The 7799-nt window shown below is 43.8% G+C and overlaps 1 protein-coding gene across 1 annotated transcript in view; it reads right to left on the bottom strand.

The window, feature by feature from the left end:
* Positions 1–1221: 1221 nt before the first annotated feature.
* The window catches only part of LOC127572070 (P2Y purinoceptor 1-like), a 28101-nt gene continuing 21523 nt past the window's right edge, over positions 1222–7799 (bottom strand). Inside the window, exon 3 of the transcript XR_007956555.1 lies at positions 1222–1238. The gene's annotated coding sequence lies outside the window, so the exon portion shown is untranslated. The remainder of the gene's footprint in view (positions 1239–7799) is intronic.

The raw sequence follows: 7799 nt of genomic DNA, 5'->3' as shown, positions 1-7799 counted from the left end.
GGCTGATATACTAGCTGCACCAATATCACCCAAAGCCTCTTGAGCCCCTATTAGTTTGAACAGGAAAGCAAGGCAGCTGGGATCATTTCTCACTCTGTGGAGTGTAACACTGGTCCAATAACGGGTATTATGTAAGAGTATAAGAATTATAGGAACAGGGACATTGAGAAGTCTATTTAACCCTCAAGCCTGTTCCATCATTCAATAAGAGCATGGCTGATCAAATGTTCACCTCTGCTCTACCTTCCTGCCTTACCGTTCCTCCCGCACCCTCCATAGACCGGTCTATGTCAGCCTTTTCAATTACCCTTCTCTTTCTGTGCCTGGAATACAGGTGTCCCTGTAAATCTGCCCTTTCTTGCTGCACCTCATCTGACTTGAGAAACCAGCTTCCTCAAAGTCTGACACAACTCCAGACGGCACCTAGAAGTCAGGCAAGCTTGTACAGTGTCAGATACTGCCTCAGTCAGTTGGTAGAATTAGTCATAGAGCACCACAGCACAGAAACAGGCCCTTTGGCCCATCTAGTGCATGCCGGCCTGTTCTGCCTAGTCCCATCTACCTGCACCTGGACCAGAGCCATCTAAACCCCTCCCATCCATGTACCTATCCAAACTTCTCTTAACTGTTACAATTGAACCCACATCCACCACTTCTGCTGGCAGCTCGTTCCACACTCGCACCTCCCTCTGAGTGAAGAAGCTCCCCCTCAGATTCCCTTGAAATATTTCACCTTTCACCCTAAACCTATGACCTCTAGTTCTAGTCTTACCCAACCTCAGGAGAAAAAGCCTGCATGTATTCACCCTATCTATACCCTCATAATTTTGTGTACCAAAGACATTTTATGGCACAGAGAGATGCCATTTGGCTCTGTGTTGGTCGAAGAGCGATAACCAACCTCATTTCACCATCCAGCACTTAGTTGGTGGCCTTGCAGATCAAAGGCACAACAATGGTGAACTACATTTATCACCAGTCCAACTGTTTTGTAGTCATGTTATCCACTACTGCTGGCCAGTCCTGTGGCCTAAACACTCATTTTTTACCCAAGTATATTTTTCTACTGAAGTTCTCCATTCTTCATCTTCTGTTTGGAATAATATCAGAAAATGCTGGAAATCAGGTTTTTTTATCACTGTATAATTTGTTTATTGATCAGATCAGGCAGAAATTGTGCAGGGTTATTGATTCAGGTCAGTGATGCTCCTTTCCCCTATCCACAGATGCTGCCCGACCTGCTGAGAATTCCAAGTATTTTCTGTTTTTATTTCAGTAATCCAATGTCTGCAGTAGTTTTATTTTTCTCTTACTTCTCTTTGGTTTTACTAGAGAAATGATTGCTGAACTGGGAAGTAGATTATCATGTCTGCAAGTCTGGGGCTTCCTTTATGCATCAGCTATAGCTCGAATGGTTGGAATTTGCCTACTAATCAGAAGGTCGTGGGTTCAATTCCCACTCGAGAGACTTGAGCCCAGAATCTCGACTGACACATCAGCACAATACTAACGATGCGCTCCACCGTCACCAGTGCTGTTTATTGGTTAAACAGAGACCTGTTCATCCCTTTAGGTGGACGTGAAAGATCCTCAGTGCCTTTCTCATCTTTGTCCATAATCAATATCAAAAAAGAAAATTATCTGATCACTTTTGCAATGCTGATTGCCATGCACTGATTGGCTGTTGGATTGCTTACATTACAACAGGGACTATACCTCAACAATAGAGACACAAGAGACTGCAGATGCTGGAATCTGGAGGAACAATCTGCTGGAGGAACTCAGCGAGTCAAGCAGCATCTGTGGGGGGGGGAAAGGAATTGTCAACGTTTCGGGTCCTGATGCAGGATTTCGACCTGAAATGTCGATAATTCCTTTTCTCCTACAGATGCTGCTCGATCGCCGATTTCCTCCAGCAGACCGTTTGACACTTCAGAAATATCTCATCGTCTGTGAGGACCTTGGTGAATCATTGCTAATAAAATGTTGGAAATACTCAGCAGGTCAGGCAGCATCTGTGGCAAAAGAAACTAGAGTTAACATTTCAGGTCAATGAAAAACGCAAGGGTTTCTTTCTGACAGATTGAAAATAACAGTAAGTACAGAGTCACTTCCAAAAATTTGAATTTTAATTGGTCTTAGGTTGTAAGGTTAGGGAGGTAGGAGTGAAATAACAATCTGCTTAAACGTTGCCTGATATTCATTTCCATACAAATCATGGTGTCGCAGTGGTTATTACTGCTTCTACACAGTATCAAGGACTCGGTGTGCAACCTGACCTCAGGTGGTGTTTGCGTGTGGTTTGTGTGACAATGTGGGTTTCCACTGGATGCTCCAAATCCCTCCCACATCCCAAACTCTCAGGTTAACTGGCCACTATAATTACCCTTAGTGTGGGTAAAAGAATCAAGGGGTTGTTGACGGGCATATGAGAGAGAATAAGTTGCAGGGTAGTAGGAAGCAAGAGGGAGAATGGGATTGCTCTGCTTGGAGCAACCATGGACCCAAGGGCTGAAAGGTCTCCTGTGTTGTAGTAAGAACATGAAAATGGTTGCCACTGCTTCGTTGCTGATCTGCTCTTACTTCACGTTGTTCCTTCCTTGAGCTCGCCCTATCCCTGCACCTGAGCTGAGGGTAAAACTTCCTTCTCAAGAGTGGACTCGCTCCCCATCAGCAGCCCCAACCTGCAGAAGGATAGGCAGCATTTCTAACCCAGGCAACCACAGCTTCTTGCAGAAATAAATCGAGATTCACACCTACCGGGACCAAACTTCTGCTTTTATCCCACATGATAAAGGAACTGACATCTTTGCAGTTCCTTTTGCAACCCTAGGACATCTCGAATCCCCTTACAAATGTTCAGGTTCTGTTGAAATATAATCACTGTTGCAGTGTCTGAACACAGTGGCATTGCAAGCTCCCACAAATGGGAATGCGGTAAGGGCCAGGTAACCTACTACTTTGAGTTCCTCCAGATCAAGGTGTTTTTCATCTGGATTCCAGCATCCACAGTCCTTTGTTTCTGTAATCTATCGCTGTGATATTGACTCAGACAGTCCCTGCTCATATTCAGAATGGTTTCATGGGGTCTTTTACATCTGTTTAAAAAGCAGGAAGGATCTTAGACACACAGCACTTTCAAAAGTTCAGCATTTTCTCAGGACACAACTACACTAAATGCTGCTGCTCAGGTTCCTGAAGGGGGATTTGAACCCATAGCATTCTTGGATGCAGCCTGTGATGATAGGAACAGCTGTGTTATTACTGCCTGTGGAGGCACCTTGTCTTTCTACTGTGTGTCTGTCAGGAGAGAGCATAGAGACAAGGTGTCTCCAATTATACACCTCCCCACACCTCACGCTTCAACTCTTGGGAGTCGCACACACTGAACACTTCCCTCTTTTACAAGAAGATTCACAAAGCACGTACAACAATGATTCCGAAACTGACTCCTCTTAAGTTTCAGGAAGGAATAAGAAGTCTGCTGCTCCTTTCTCTTGAAATGAAAAAACCCAGGGATGACCTGTAAAGCTATGAGAGGTTGGACAAAATTGGGTTGTTTTCTCTGGAGCGGCGGAGGCTGAGGGGAGACCTCCAATTGTACACCTCCGCACACCCCACTGAGGGGAGAAGTTTATAAGATTATGAGCTGCATAGATAGGGTAAACGGTTGGAAATCTTTTTCCCAGGGTAGAAATGTCAAATACCAGGGGACGTGCATTTAAGGTGAGGGGGGGAAAGTTTCAAGGAGATGTGCGGGGAGAGTTTTATAGTCCGAGAGTGGTGGGTGCCTGGAATGTGCTGCCAGGGGTGGTAGTGGAGGCAGATACGATAGAGGCGTTTAAGAGACTCTTAGATAGGCACATGAATGTGCAGAGAATGGAGGGATATGGACACTGTGTAGGCAGAAGGGATTAGTTTAATTAGGCATTTAATTACTAGTTTAATTAGTTCAGCACAACATTGTGGGTCAAAGGGCCCGTTCCTGTGCTGTCCTGCTCTATGATCTAAAACAATGAAATGGTTTGCTAGACTGAGCATTGAGATGGTGTTTCCACTTTTGGAACAGTCTAAATCCATACAGTCACTAACAAATCCAAAAAAGAACTCAGGAATAATTTTGTTAACCACAGAGTGTTGAAGCTATGGAATCTGAGAAACATTACCAGACACGTTGGAAGGTTGGATGAGGGAAATAGGAATGAATGATTATGCAAACAAAGCAGGAAGAAGTGGACTGGGAACATGGAACGTAAACACTGACATAGATTAGCTGGACCAAATGGCATGTCTGTGCACTGTAAACACTAAATGATGGAACTCGGTTCAGTAATCAGGGTCAACCAGTGGTTACGGAGCCTATTACTTTGAATACAACCACTGGTGAATACAATAGAGTAAACAGGTTCTAATAAGAAGGTAAGAAATAGGAGCAAGAGTAGACATTTGGCTCTTCAAGCTAGCTCCACCATTTGTCAAGATCATGACTCATCTTTTATATCAAGACATCTTCCAGCACCACCTCCATATCCCTTTGATTCACATCAAATCCAAACATCTATCGATCTTATTGAAATCAACCAGCGAGCCTTCACATTCCTCAGTGATAGAGAATTTCAAAGGTTCGCCACCCTCTGAATAAAGAATGTTTTCCTCATCTCAGTTGGGGAAACATCTTCCCTGCATCCAGCCTATTGAGCCCTTTAATCATTTTACAAGTTTAGGTGTGAATTTATTCTTCTAAACTCTAGAGAACAAACCCACCATCCCTGGAACACGTCTGCGGAACCTCTGATGTACACTGTCTTTGGCAAGTACATTCTTTTCAAGGTCAGGGGATCAAAACTGTACATAATCCTCCAGGTGTGGTCCCACCAAAGTTTCTTTATAATTGCAATAGTCTTGTTTACCCCTGTAATCAGATCCTCTTGTTATAAAGTCAAACATATCATTTGCCTTTCTAGTGTTGGATTCGACTGTCTTAAGTAGTTTTTTAACATGTATAGTGTTTAATACACCTCAAGTGGCTGCACAAGGAATGGCCACTTCCTAGCTTATTGGTTCGTCCATCAGATGAATATCTGTTTTCTCATTGGTTGGTTTTGCCACAGGTTTCCTGATTGGACTATTGCTAGCTAAGGATTACCTCTTACCTCAGGAGTAAAAGGTGTCATTTTTTGTTAATCTCTCTTGCTCTCTTCCCCCCCAACCCCCCCACCCACCCCGGCCCTAGATCATCTTTAGTTCCTTTTGTCTTGGCTTATCTCCTAGTAGTAAAGCCAGTGCCATGTGCTCTGTGACAGTTCCTTTGTTTTAAACTTTTGCAATAAAACTTTGTGAAGCACCAAGTTGTTCCCAACTCATTCTTGGACTCCTGAAAGAACCTGCAGATTTGAAAGTAACTGGATCCGACACTAGTCACCAGCTGTACATGAATTTTACCCTTCAGTCACTTGTGTTCAAGCACACCCCAGGTCCCTTTGACCATCAACAATACCTAATGTCTCCTCATTTAATAAATACTCCGCTGTTATGTTCATCAAAGTGGATGACTTCACAATTTTCTACTTTGTATTCCGTCTGCCATGATCTCACCCACTTATTTGGTTTGTCCATTTCCCCCTGAGACTGCTTTACATCCATACTCATAATCCCAAATAGTTTTGTATCATTGGAAATATGACACTTGGTCCTTCAGTCAGATCATGGACATAGACTATGAATACCTGGGGTCCCGAGCATCAGTCCCTGCAGTCTCCCGCTGGTCATAGTATCTTTCAACCTGAGAAGGATCCATTTAATGGAGACACAAGAGACTGCAGATGCTGGGATCTGGAGCAAAAAACAACCTGCTGGGGGAACTCAATGGGTCGAGCAGCATCTGTGGAGGGAAATGGACAGTCAACATTTTGGGTCCAGATAAAGGGTTTCGACCCCAAAGGTCGACTGTCCATCTTGCTCAAGGATCAGTTTAATCCCACTCTCCACCTTCTGCCCAATAACCCATTCTCAATCCATGTCAATATATTACAGCTGATCCCATATACTCTCACCTTGTTCACCGACCTCCTGTGTGGGATTCTATCATAAGTTTTCTGAATTACATCACATCCATTAGTTCACCCTTACCTGTACTTCTTGTCGCATCCTCAAAGAACTCCATTACAGGAGTCAAACACAATTTTCTGTCATAAATCTATGCTGATTCAGCAACGTTACAAATTCCAAGATTTTCCCTACCGCTAACATAAAACTAACATAGGAATAACATAAAACATAGTCTAACATAGAACACAGAACATAGAACAGTACAGCACAATACAGGCCCTTCGGCCCACAATGTTGTGCCAACCTTTAAACCTCGCCTAAGACTATCGAACCCCTTCCTCCCACATATCCCTCTATTTTAAATTCCTCCATATGCCTTTCTAGTAATCTGTTGAATTTGACCAATGTACCTGCCTCCACCACCACCCCAGGCAGTGCATTCCATGCCCCAACCAGTCTCTGGGTAAAACACCTTCCTCTGATATCTCCCTTGAACTTCCCACCCATTACTTTAAAGCCATGCTCTCTTGTATTGAGCATTGGTGCCCTGGGAAAGAGGCGCTGGCTGTCCACTCTATATATTCCTCTTAATATTTTGTACACTTTTATCATGTCTCCTCTCATCCTCCTTCTCTCCAGAGAGTAAAGCCCTAGCTCCCTTAGTCTCTCCTCATAATGCATACTCTCTAAACTGGGCAGCATCCTGGTAAATCTCCTCTGCACTCTTTCCAATGCTTCCACATCCTTCTTATTATGAGGCGACCAGAAATGGACACAGTTGATAAGCTTCTCATTTTCTTCATCCCTCCTTCATTAAGTAGTGGGGTCACATTGCCACCCTCCAATCCACAGGAATAATTCCAGAATCTATAGAACTGAGGTCCCTCTGTTGTAGAACAGAGGAACCTAGGAGTACATAGTTCCCTGTAAGTGGCATCACAGGTAGGTAGGGTGGTGAAGAAGACATTTGACATGCTGGCCCTCATCTGTCAGGGCATTGAGTTTAGTAGTTGGTACGTTATGCTGCAGTTGTACACAACTCTGGTGAGGCCGCCCCTGGAGTACTGCGTATACATGGCCAGGAAAAGTTTAGAGGGATATGGTCTAACACGGGCAAATAGGACTCGCTTAGATGGGCATCTTGGTCAGCATGGATGAGTTGGGCTGAAGGGCCTGTTTCCATGCTGTAGAACTTTATGACTTCATAACCCAGAAAGATAATAACCAGAACATCACCGTCTCTAAAACCCACTGCCTTCAAAACTCTGGGATGTAGATTAATAGGGTTCTTGGGATTTATCAGCTTTTAAGCTCATCAACATCTCTAGTGTTATTTTTTGACTAATGGTTCACTCCTGCAGTTCCTCATTTTCACTTAGCCCTTGATTCTCTACTATATCCGGCAGCCTTTGTGTGCACTGCTCCACGAAGACAGATGCAAATTGTTAAATTCCTCTGCCACTTCCTCATCCCCATTTTAAATTCTCCTATCTCTGTCTGCAAGGGGACACATTAGCCTTTCTCAGTCCTTTCCTTGTTCTGTATCTATGAAAGTTCTATTTTCATTTTTGCCAGTCCACTCTCGTATTCTATCTTGCTTTCTCTGACAATTTCCTGATCCTTAGCTGAGTTCTGAACCGGTCCCAAACCTCACACCCACTGCAATTTATGGCAGCTTTATAAGCCTCTTGCCTTCACTTAATACTACTTTTAATTTCTCTTGCCAGGCACAGATAAAGCACTGTTCCTTT

Source organism: Pristis pectinata, chromosome 6 (genome assembly GCF_009764475.1).
Source record: "Pristis pectinata isolate sPriPec2 chromosome 6, sPriPec2.1.pri, whole genome shotgun sequence".
NCBI lineage: Eukaryota > Metazoa > Chordata > Chondrichthyes > Rhinopristiformes > Pristidae > Pristis > Pristis pectinata.
Note: the sequence above shows the minus strand (reverse complement) of the source record. Positions and strands in the feature narration are given on the sequence as shown.